The 9,525-nt window shown below is 46.7% G+C and overlaps 17 non-coding genes and 13 pseudogenes across 17 annotated transcripts; all 30 read left to right on the plus strand.

Moving 5' to 3' along the window:
* The first annotated feature begins 13 nt into the window (after positions 1-13).
* LOC138480421 (5S ribosomal RNA) lies at positions 14-132 on the plus strand. The gene has a single exon (XR_011274098.1). It is a non-coding gene; the product is annotated as a 5S ribosomal RNA (ribosomal RNA).
* Positions 133-238: 106 nt separating this feature from the next.
* On the plus strand, positions 239-347 carry LOC138474824 (5S ribosomal RNA; annotated as a pseudogene).
* A 453-nt stretch (positions 348-800) lies between these two features.
* Positions 801-919, plus strand: LOC138473864 (5S ribosomal RNA; annotated as a pseudogene).
* A 106-nt stretch (positions 920-1,025) lies between these two features.
* Positions 1,026-1,134, plus strand: LOC138474751 (5S ribosomal RNA; annotated as a pseudogene).
* Positions 1,135-1,240: 106 nt separating this feature from the next.
* LOC138474750 (5S ribosomal RNA) lies at positions 1,241-1,349 on the plus strand (annotated as a pseudogene).
* Positions 1,350-1,455: 106 nt separating this feature from the next.
* On the plus strand, positions 1,456-1,574 carry LOC138479749 (5S ribosomal RNA). Its single transcript, XR_011273495.1, has one exon. It is a non-coding gene; the product is annotated as a 5S ribosomal RNA (ribosomal RNA).
* Positions 1,575-2,228: 654 nt separating this feature from the next.
* LOC138474393 (5S ribosomal RNA) lies at positions 2,229-2,337 on the plus strand (annotated as a pseudogene).
* Positions 2,338-2,443: 106 nt separating this feature from the next.
* Positions 2,444-2,562, plus strand: LOC138477650 (5S ribosomal RNA). The gene has a single exon (XR_011271589.1). It is a non-coding gene; the product is annotated as a 5S ribosomal RNA (ribosomal RNA).
* Positions 2,563-2,669: 107 nt separating this feature from the next.
* LOC138480422 (5S ribosomal RNA) lies at positions 2,670-2,788 on the plus strand. The gene has a single exon (XR_011274099.1). It is a non-coding gene; the product is annotated as a 5S ribosomal RNA (ribosomal RNA).
* Positions 2,789-2,894: 106 nt separating this feature from the next.
* LOC138474825 (5S ribosomal RNA) lies at positions 2,895-3,003 on the plus strand (annotated as a pseudogene).
* Positions 3,004-3,456: 453 nt separating this feature from the next.
* LOC138474329 (5S ribosomal RNA) lies at positions 3,457-3,575 on the plus strand (annotated as a pseudogene).
* Positions 3,576-3,681: 106 nt separating this feature from the next.
* On the plus strand, positions 3,682-3,790 carry LOC138474621 (5S ribosomal RNA; annotated as a pseudogene).
* A 106-nt stretch (positions 3,791-3,896) lies between these two features.
* LOC138480115 (5S ribosomal RNA) lies at positions 3,897-4,015 on the plus strand. Its single transcript, XR_011273827.1, has one exon. It is a non-coding gene; the product is annotated as a 5S ribosomal RNA (ribosomal RNA).
* A 107-nt stretch (positions 4,016-4,122) lies between these two features.
* LOC138474033 (5S ribosomal RNA) lies at positions 4,123-4,241 on the plus strand (annotated as a pseudogene).
* A 464-nt stretch (positions 4,242-4,705) lies between these two features.
* On the plus strand, positions 4,706-4,824 carry LOC138477952 (5S ribosomal RNA). The gene has a single exon (XR_011271864.1). It is a non-coding gene; the product is annotated as a 5S ribosomal RNA (ribosomal RNA).
* A 106-nt stretch (positions 4,825-4,930) lies between these two features.
* On the plus strand, positions 4,931-5,049 carry LOC138475251 (5S ribosomal RNA). Its single transcript, XR_011269413.1, has one exon. It is a non-coding gene; the product is annotated as a 5S ribosomal RNA (ribosomal RNA).
* A 106-nt stretch (positions 5,050-5,155) lies between these two features.
* Positions 5,156-5,274, plus strand: LOC138477651 (5S ribosomal RNA). The gene has a single exon (XR_011271590.1). It is a non-coding gene; the product is annotated as a 5S ribosomal RNA (ribosomal RNA).
* Positions 5,275-5,381: 107 nt separating this feature from the next.
* Positions 5,382-5,500, plus strand: LOC138473921 (5S ribosomal RNA; annotated as a pseudogene).
* A 668-nt stretch (positions 5,501-6,168) lies between these two features.
* On the plus strand, positions 6,169-6,287 carry LOC138480429 (5S ribosomal RNA). The gene has a single exon (XR_011274105.1). It is a non-coding gene; the product is annotated as a 5S ribosomal RNA (ribosomal RNA).
* A 106-nt stretch (positions 6,288-6,393) lies between these two features.
* LOC138474313 (5S ribosomal RNA) lies at positions 6,394-6,502 on the plus strand (annotated as a pseudogene).
* A 106-nt stretch (positions 6,503-6,608) lies between these two features.
* LOC138479522 (5S ribosomal RNA) lies at positions 6,609-6,727 on the plus strand. The gene has a single exon (XR_011273289.1). It is a non-coding gene; the product is annotated as a 5S ribosomal RNA (ribosomal RNA).
* A 106-nt stretch (positions 6,728-6,833) lies between these two features.
* LOC138478749 (5S ribosomal RNA) lies at positions 6,834-6,952 on the plus strand. Its single transcript, XR_011272587.1, has one exon. It is a non-coding gene; the product is annotated as a 5S ribosomal RNA (ribosomal RNA).
* Positions 6,953-7,058: 106 nt separating this feature from the next.
* Positions 7,059-7,177, plus strand: LOC138480356 (5S ribosomal RNA). The gene has a single exon (XR_011274039.1). It is a non-coding gene; the product is annotated as a 5S ribosomal RNA (ribosomal RNA).
* Positions 7,178-7,283: 106 nt separating this feature from the next.
* On the plus strand, positions 7,284-7,402 carry LOC138477679 (5S ribosomal RNA). Its single transcript, XR_011271616.1, has one exon. It is a non-coding gene; the product is annotated as a 5S ribosomal RNA (ribosomal RNA).
* Positions 7,403-7,508: 106 nt separating this feature from the next.
* On the plus strand, positions 7,509-7,627 carry LOC138474032 (5S ribosomal RNA; annotated as a pseudogene).
* A 106-nt stretch (positions 7,628-7,733) lies between these two features.
* On the plus strand, positions 7,734-7,852 carry LOC138479732 (5S ribosomal RNA). Its single transcript, XR_011273479.1, has one exon. It is a non-coding gene; the product is annotated as a 5S ribosomal RNA (ribosomal RNA).
* Positions 7,853-8,305: 453 nt separating this feature from the next.
* LOC138480164 (5S ribosomal RNA) lies at positions 8,306-8,424 on the plus strand. Its single transcript, XR_011273872.1, has one exon. It is a non-coding gene; the product is annotated as a 5S ribosomal RNA (ribosomal RNA).
* A 106-nt stretch (positions 8,425-8,530) lies between these two features.
* On the plus strand, positions 8,531-8,649 carry LOC138479271 (5S ribosomal RNA). Its single transcript, XR_011273061.1, has one exon. It is a non-coding gene; the product is annotated as a 5S ribosomal RNA (ribosomal RNA).
* A 106-nt stretch (positions 8,650-8,755) lies between these two features.
* Positions 8,756-8,874, plus strand: LOC138473908 (5S ribosomal RNA; annotated as a pseudogene).
* A 453-nt stretch (positions 8,875-9,327) lies between these two features.
* Positions 9,328-9,446, plus strand: LOC138477957 (5S ribosomal RNA). Its single transcript, XR_011271868.1, has one exon. It is a non-coding gene; the product is annotated as a 5S ribosomal RNA (ribosomal RNA).
* Positions 9,447-9,525: the final 79 nt, after the last annotated feature.

The raw sequence follows: 9,525 nt of genomic DNA on the forward strand, positions 1-9,525 counted from the left end.
CACTAGGCCCAGAGCCTACGGCCACACCACACTGAATGCGCCCGATCTCGTCTGATCTTGAAAGCTAAGCGGTGTCGGGCCTAGTTAGTACCTGGATGGGAGACCGCCTGGGAATACCAGGTGCTATAGGCTTTTTTGTGCTCCAAGTTCAGGAAGTGAGCCATTTCTCAATTGCCTTTCAAAACTGCAAGGTCTAGCCGACTAGATGCTTAAAAGTACAAAACTCACTAGGTCCAGAACCTACAGCCACACCACACTGAATGCGCCAGATCTCGTCAGCTAAGCAGTGTCGTGCCTAGTTAGTACCTGGATGGGAGACCGCCTGGGAATACCAGGTGCTGTAGGCTATTTTGTGCTCCATGATTAGTAATTGCGCAACTTCTCAATTACTTTTCAAATTTGGTATGTTTCCAAAATAATTGTATCCCGTTTTATAGCGGAAATGTTGGACAACATTATGAGGGCTGGAGCTACCTATTTACATATAATTAGCATACAGGTAGTGTGTTCATGGGTAATAAATCGACTTTCACATGTAATGCAGTACAGAGAATATTGAGTCCTTCAAGAGGCTTGAAAGAAAGCCATTATTGTGTTGATTGTTCTCTCCACCTCCCTGCAACAGAAACAGGATGGATGGATTAAAGTTATCCTACCAGACATAGGAGTCCTGAATGGGCCCACCAGTCTTATATATCTTGCCTGATCGAGCGATGAGCGTGGTATCATGTTGCAATTGGCTGCATGGCTTAGCTTACTAAATGCAAATGCATAAGAGTAATATTCTTAGCATTTCTAGAGCCTATGGCCACACCGCACTGAATGCGCCCGATCTCGTCTGATCTTGGAAGATAAGCAGTGTTGGGCCTAGTTAGTACATGGATGGGAGACTGCCTGGGAATACCAGGTGCTGTAGGCTTTTTTGTGCTCCAAGTTCAGGAAGTGAGCCATTTCTCAATTGCCTTTCAAAACTGCAAGGTCTAGCCGACTAGATGCTTAAAAGTACAAAACTCACTAGGCCCAGAGCCTACAGCCACACCACACTGAATGCGCCTGATCTCGGAAACTAAGCAGTGTCGGGCCAAGTTAGTACCTGGATGGGATTCCGCCTGGGAATACCAGGTGCTGTAGGCTTTTTTGTGCTCCAAGTTCAGGAAGTGAGCCATTTCTCAATTGCCTTTCAAAACTGCAAGGTCTAGCCGACTAGATGCTTAAAAGTACAAAACTCACTAGGCCCAGAACCTACGGCCACACCACACTGAATGTGTCTGATCTCGGAAGCTAAGCGGTGTTGGGCCTAGTTAGTACCTGGATGGGAGACCGCCTGGGAATACCAGGTGCTGTAGGCTTTTTTGTGCTCCAAGTTCAGGAAGTGAGCCATTTCTCAATTGCCTTTCAAAACTGCAAGGTGTAGCCGACTAGATGCTTAAAAGTACAAAACTCACTAGGTCCAGAACCTACGGCCACACCACACTGAATGCGCCAGATCTCGTCTGATCTCGGAAGCTAAGCAGTGTTGGGCCTAGTTAGTACCTGGATGGGAGACCGCCTGGGAATACCAGGTGCTGTAGGCTATTTTGTGCTCCATGATTAGTAATTGCGCAACTTCTCAATTACTTTTCAAATTTGGTATGTTTCCAAAATAATTGTATCCCGTTTTATAGCAGAAATGTTGGACAACATTATGAGGGCTGGAGCTACCTATTTACATATAATTAGCATACAGGTAGTGTGTTCATGGGTAATAAATCGACTTTCACATGTAATGCAGTACAGAGAATATTGAGTCCTTCAAGAGGCTTGAAAGAAAGCCATTATTGTGTTGATTGTTCTCTCCACCTCCCTGCAACAGAAACAGGATGGATGGATTAAAGTTATCCTACCAGACATAGGAGTCCTGAATGGGCCCACCAGTCTTATATATCTCGCCTGATCGAGCGATGAGCGTGGTATCATGTTGCAAGTGGCTGCATGGCTTAGCTTACTAAATGCAAATGCATAAGAGTAATATTCTTAGCATTTCTAGAGCCTACGGCCACACCACACTGAATGCGTCTGATCTCGGAAGCTAAGCAGTGTTGGGCCTAGTTAGTACCTGGATGGGAAACCGCCTGGGTAGGCTTTTTTGTGCTCCAAGTTCAGGAAGTGAGCCATTTCCCAATTGCCTTTCAAAACTGCAAGGTCTAGCCGACTAGATGCTTAAAAGTACAAAACTCACTAGGCCCAGAGCCTACGGCCACACCACACTGAATGCACCTGATCTCGGAAGCTAAGCAGTGTTGGGCCTAGTTAGTACCTGGATGGGAGACCGCCTGGGATTACCAGGTGCTGTAGGCTTTTTTGTGCTCCAAGTTCAGGAAGTGAGCCATTTCTCAATTGCCTTTCAAAACTGCAAGGTCTAGCCGACTAGATGCTTAAAAGTACAAAACTCACTAGGCCTAGAGCCTACGGCCACACCACACTGAATGCGCCCGATCTCGTCTGATCTCGGAAGCTAAGCAGTGTTGGGCCTAGTAAGTACCTGGATGGGAGACCGCCTGGGAATACCAGGTGCTGTAGGCTTTTTTTGTGCTCCAAGGTCAGGAAGTGAGCCATTTCTCAATTGCCTTTCAAAACTGCAAGGTCTAGCCGACTAGATGCTTAAAAGTACAAAACTCACTAGGCCCAGAGCCTACGGCCACACCACACTGAATGCGCCCGATCTCGTCTGATCTTGAAAGCTAAGCGGTGTCGGGCCTAGTTAGTACCTGGATGGGAGACCGCCTGGGAATACCAGGTGCTATAGGCTTTTTTGTGCTCCAAGTTCAGGAAGTGAGCCATTTCTCAATTGCCTTTCAAAACTGCAAGGTCTAGCCGACTAGATGCTTAAAAGTACAAAACTCACTAGGTCCAGAACCTACAGCCACACCACACTGAATGCGCCAGATCTCGTCAGCTAAGCAGTGTCGTGCCTAGTTAGTACCTGGATGGGAGACCGCCTGGGAATACCAGGTGCTGTAGGCTATTTTGTGCTCCATGATAAGTAATTGCGCAACTTCTCAATTACTTTTCAAATTTGGTATGTTTCCAAAATAATTGTATCCCGTTTTATAGCGGAAATGTTGGACAACATTATGAGGGCTGGAGCTACCTATTTACATATAATTAGCATACAGGTAGTGTGTTCATGGGTAATAAATCGACTTTCACATGTAATGCAGTACAGAGAATATTGAGTCCTTCAAGAGGCTTGAAAGAAAGCCATTATTGTGTTGATTGTTCTCTCCACCTCCCTGCAACAGAAACAGGATGGATGGATTAAAGTTATCCTACCAGACATAGGAGTCCTGAATGGGCCCACCAGTCTTATATATCTCGCCTGATCGAGCGATGAGCGTGGTATCATGTTGCAATTGGCTGCATGGCTTAGCTTACTAAATGCAAATGCATAAGAGTAATATTCTTAGCATTTCTAGAGCCTATGGCCACACCGCACTGAATGCGCCCGATCTCGTCTGATCTTGGAAGCTGAGCAGTGTTGGGCCTAGTTAGAACCTGGATGGGAGACTGCCTGGGAATACCAGGTGCTGTAGGCTTTTTTGTGCTCCAAGTTCAGGAAGTGAGCCATTTCTCAATTGCCTTTCAAAACTGCAAGGTCTAGCCGACTAGATGCTTAAAAGTACAAAACTCACTAGGCCCAGAGCCTACAGCCACACCACACTGAATGCGCCTGATCTCGGAAGCTAAGCATTGTCGGGCCTAGTTAGTACCTGGATGGGAGACCACCTGGGAATACCAGGTGCTGTAGGCTTTTTTGTGCTCCAAGTTCAGGAAGTGAGCCATTTCTCAATTGCCTTTCAAAACTGCAAGGTCTAGCCGACTAGATGCTTAAAAGTACAAAACTCACTAGGCCCAGAGCCTACGGCCACACCACACTGAATGCGCCCGATCTTGTCTGATCTCGGAAACTAAGCAGTGTCGGGCCTAGTTAGTACCTGGATGGGAGACCGCCTGGGAATACCAGGTGCTGTAGGCTTTTTTTGTGCTCCAAGTTCAGGAAGTGAGCCATTTCTCAATTGCCTTTCAAAACTGCAAGGTCTAGCCGACTAGATGCTTAAAAGTACAAAACTCACTAGGTCCAGAGCCTATGGCCACACCACACTAAATGTGCCAGATCTCTTCTGATCTCGGAAGCTAAGCAATGTCGGGCCTAGTTAGTACCTGGATGGGAGACCGCCTGGGAATACCAGGTGCTGTAGGCTATTTTGTGCTCCATGATTAGTAATTGCGCAACTTCTCAATTACTTTTCAAATTTGGTATGTTTCCAAAATAATTGTATCCCGTTTTATAGCGGAAATGTTGGACAAGATTATGAGGGCTGGAGCTACCTATTTACATATAATTGGCATACAGGTAGTGTGTTCATGGGTAATAAATCGACTTTCACATGTAATGCAGTACAGAGAATATTGAGTCCTTCAAGAGGCTTGAAAGAAAGCCATTATTGTGTTGATTGTTCTCTCCACCTCCCTGCAAGAGAAACAGGATGGATGGATTAAAGTTATCCTACCAGACATAGGAGTCCTGAATGGGCCCACCAGTCTTATATATCTCGCCTGATCGAGCGCTGATCGAGCGATGAGCGTGGTATCATGTTGCAAGTGGCTGCATGGCTTAGCTTACTAAATGCAAATGCATAAGAGTAATATTCTTAGCATTTCTAGAGCCTACTGCCACACCACACTGAATGCGCCCGATCTCGTCTGATCTCGGAAGCTAAGCAGTGTTGGGCCTAGTTAGTACCTGGATGGGAGACCGCCTGGGAATACCAGGTGCTGTAGGCTTTTTTGTGCTCCAAGTTCAGGAAGTGAGCCATTTCTCAATTGCCTTTCAAAACTGCAAGGTCTAGCCGACTAGATGCTTAAAAGTACAAAACTCACTAGGCCCAGAGCCTACGGCCACACCACACTGAATGCGCCCGATCTCGTCTGATCTCGGAAGCTAAGCAGTGTTGGGCCTAGTTAGTACCTGGATGGGAGACCGCCTGGGAATACCAGGTGCTGTAGGCTTTTTTGTGCTCCAAGTTCAGGAAGTGAGCCATTTCTCAATTGCCTTTCAAAACTGCAAGGTCTAGCCGACTAGATGCTTAAAAGTACAAAACTCACTAGGTCTAGAGCCTACGGCCACACCACACTGAATGCGCCCGATCTCGTCTGATCTCGGAAGCTAAGCAGTGTTGGGCCTAGTAAGTACCTGGATGGGAGACCGCCTGGGAATACCAGGTGCTGTAGGCTTTTTTTGTGCTCCAAGGTCAGGAAGTGAGCCATTTCTCAATTGCCTTTCAAAACTGCAAGGTCTAGCCGACTAGATGCTTAAAAGTACAAAACTCACTAGGCCCAGAGCCTACGGCCACACCACACTGAATGCGCCCGATCTCGTCTGATTTTGAAAGCTAAGCGGTGTCGGGCCTAGTTAGTACCTGGATGGGAGACCGCCTGGGAATACCAGGTGCTATAGGCTTTTTTGTGCTCCAAGTTCAGGAAGTGAGCCATTTCTCAATTGCCTTTCAAAACTGCAAGGTCTAGCCGACTAGATGCTTAAAAGTACAAAACTCACTAGGTCCAGAACCTACAGCCACACCACACTGAATGCGCCAGATCTCGTCAACTAAGCAGTGTCGTGCCTAGTTAGTACCTGGATGGGAGACCGCCTGGGAATACCAGGTGCTGTAGGCTATTTTGTGCTCCATGATTAGTAATTGCGCAACTTCTCAATTACTTTTCAAATTTGGTATGTTTCCAAAATAATTGTATCCCGTTTTATAGCGGAAATGTTGGACAACATTATGAGGGCTGGAGCTACCTATTTACATATAATTAGCATACAGGTAGTGTGTTCATGGGTAATAAATCGACTTTCACATGTAATGCAGTACAGAGAATATTGAGTCCTTCAAGAGGCTTGAAAGAAAGCCATTATTGTGTTGATTGTTCTCTCCACCTCCCTGCAACAGAAACAGGATGGATGGATTAAAGTTATCCTACCAGACATAGGAGTCCTGAATGGGCCCACCAGTCTTATATATCTCGCCTGATCGAGCGATGAGCGTGGTATCATGTTGCAATTGGCTGCATGGCTTAGCTTACTAAATGCAAATGCATAAGAGTAATATTCTTAGCATTTCTAGAGCCTATGGCCACACCGCACTGAATGCGCCCGATCTCGTCTGATCTTGGAAACTAAGCAGTGTTGGGCCTAGTTAGTACCTGGATGGGAGACTGCCTGGGAATACCAGGTGCTGTAGGCTTTTTTGTGCTCCAAGTTCAGGAAGTGAGCCATTTCTCAATTGCCTTTCAAAACTGCAAGGTCTAGCCGACTAGATGCTTAAAAGTACAAAACTCACTAGGCCCAGAGCCTACAGCCACACCACACTGAATGCGCCTGATCTCGGAAGCTAAGCAGTGTCGGGCCTAGTTAGTACCTGGATGGGAGACCGCCTGGGAATACCAGGTGCTGTAGGCTTTTTTGTGCTCCAAGTTCAGGAAGTGAGCCATTTCTCAATTGCCTTTCAAAACTGCAAGGTCTAGCCGACTAGATGCTTAAAAGTACAAAACTCACTAGGCCCAGAGCCTACGGCCACACCACACTGAATGCGCCCGATCTCGTCTGATCTTGGAAGGTAAGCAGTGTCGGGCCTAGTTAGTACCTGGATGGGAGACCACCTGGGAATACCAGGTGCTGTAGGCTTTTTTGTGCTCCAAGTTCAGGAAGTGAGCCATTTCTCAATTGCCTTTCAAAACTGCAAGGTCTAGCCGACTAGATGCTTAAAAGTACAAAACTCACTAGGCCCAGAGCCTACGGCCACACCACACTGAATGCGCCCGATCTCATCTGATCTCGGAAGCTGAGCAGTGTCGGGCCTAGTTAGTACCTGGATGGGAGACCGCCTGGGAATACCAGGTGCTGTAGGCTTTTTTGTGCTCCAAGTTCAGGAAGTGAGCCATTTCTCAATTGCCTTTCAAAACTGCAAGGTCTAGCCGACTAGATGCTTAAAAGTACAAAACTCACTAGGCCCAGAGCCTACGGCCACACCACACTGAATGCGCCCGAACTTGTCTGATCTCAGAAGCTAAGCAGTGTTGGGCCTAGTTAGTACCTGGATGGGAGACCGCCTGGGAATACCAGGTGCTGTAGGCTTTTTTGTGCTCCAAGTTCAGGAAGTGAGCCATTTCTCAATTGCCTTTCAAAACTGCAAGGTCTAGCCGACTAGATGCTTAAAAGTACAAAACTCACTAGGACCAGAGCCTACGGCCACACCACACTGAATGCGCCCGATCTCGTCTGATCTCGGAAGCTAAGCAGTGTCGGGCCTAGTTAGTACCTGGGTGGGAGACCGCCTGGGAATACCAGGTGCTGTAGGCTTTTTTGTGCTCCAAGTTCAGGAAGTGAGCCATTTCTCAATTGCCTTTCAAAACTGCAAGGTCTAGCCGACTAGATGCTTAAAAGTACAAAACTCACTAGGCCCAGCGCATACGGCCACACCACACTGAATGCGCCAGATCTCGTCTGATCTCGGAAGCTAAGCAGTGTCGGGCCTATTTAGTACCTGGATGGGAGACAGCCTGGGAATACCAGGTGCTGTAGGCTTTTTTGTGCTCCAAGTTCAGGAAGTGAGCCATTTCTCAATTGCCTTTCAAAACTGCAAGGTCTAGCCGACTAGATGCTTAAAAGTACAAAACTCACTAGGTCCAGAGCCTATGGCCACACCACACTGAATGCGCCCGATCTCGTCTGATCTCAGAAGCTAAGCAGTGTCGGGCCTAGTTAGTACCTGGATGGGAGACCGCCTGGGAATACCAGGTGCTGTAGGCTATTTTGTGCTCCATGATTAGTAATTGCGCAACTTCTCCATTACTTTTCAAATTTGGTATGTTTCCAAAATAATTGTATCCCGTTTTATAGCGGAAATGTTGGACAACATTATGAGGGCTGGAGCTACCTATTTACATATAATTAGCATACAGGTAGTGTGTTCATGGGTAATAAATCGACTTTCACATGTAATGCAGTACAGAGAATATTGAGTCCTTCAAGAGGCTTGAAAGAAAGCCATTATTGTGTTGATTGTTCTCTCCACCTCCCTGCAACAGAAACAGGATGGATGGATTAAAGTTATCCTACCAGACATAGGAGTCCTGAATGGGCCCACCAGTCTTATATATCTCGCCTGATCGAGCGATGAGCGTGGTATCATGTTGCAAGTGGCTGCATGGCTTAGCTTACTAAATGCAAATGCATAAGAGTAATATTCTTAGCATTTCTAGAGCCTACGGCCACACCACACTGAATGTGCCTGATCTCGTCTGATCTCGGAAGGTAAACAGTGTCGGGCCTAGTTAGTACCTGGATGGGAGACCGCCTGGGAATACCAGGTGCTGTAGGCTTTTTTGTGCTCCAAGTTCAGGAAGTGAGCCATTTCTCAATTGCCTTTCAAAACTGCAAGGTCTAGCCGACTAGATGCTTAAAAGTACAAAACTCACTAGGCCCAGAGCCTACGGCCACACCACACTGAATGCGCCCGATCTCGTCTGATCTCGGAAGCTAAGCAGTGTCAGGCCTAGTTAGTACCTGGGTGGGAGACCGCCTGGGAATACCAGGTGCTGTAGGCTTTTTTGTGCTCCAAGTTCAGGAAGTGAGCCATTTCTCAATTGCCTTTCAAAACTGCAAGGTCTAGCCGACTAGATGCTTAAAAGTACAAAACTCACTAGGTCCAGAGCCTATGGCCACACCACACTGAATGTGCCAGATCTCTTCTGATCTCGGAAGCTAAGCAATGTCGGGCCTAGTAAGTACCTGGATGGGAGACCGCCTGGGAATACCAGGTGCTGTAGGCTATTTTGTGCTCCATGATTAGTAATTGCGCAACTTCTCAATTACTTTTCAAATTTGGTATGTTTCCAAAATAATTGTATCCCGTTTTATAGCGGAAATGTTGGACAACATTATGAGGGCTGGAGCTACCTATTTACATATAATTAGCAAAAAGGTAGTGTGTTCATGGGTAATAAATCGACTTTCACATGTAATGCAGTACAGAGAATATTGAGTCCTTCAAGAGGCTTGAAAGAAAGCCATTATTGTGTTGATTGTTCTCTCCACCTCCCTGCAACAGAAACAGGATGGATGGATTAAAGTTATCCTACCAGACATAGGAGTCCTGAATGGGCCCACCAGTCTTATATATCTCGCCTGATCGAGCGATGAGCGTGGTATCATGTTGCAAGTGGCTGCATGGCTTAGCTTACTAAATGCAAATGCATAAGAGTAATATTCTTAGCATTTCTAGAGCCTACGGCCACACCACACTGAATGCGCCCGATCTCGTCTGATCTTGGAAGCTAAGCAGTGTTGGGCCTAGTTAGTACCTGGATGGGAGACCGCCTGGGAATACCAGGTGCTGTAGGCTTTTTTGTGCTCCAAGTTCAGGAAGTGAGCCATTTCTCAATTGCCTTTCAAAACTGCAAGGTCTAGCCGACTAGATGCTT

The sequence above is a fragment of the Ambystoma mexicanum genome, chromosome 8, assembly GCF_040938575.1.
Source record: "Ambystoma mexicanum isolate Mex_15411 chromosome 8, UKY_AmexF1_1, whole genome shotgun sequence".
In the NCBI taxonomy this organism is placed as follows: domain Eukaryota; kingdom Metazoa; phylum Chordata; class Amphibia; order Caudata; family Ambystomatidae; genus Ambystoma; species Ambystoma mexicanum.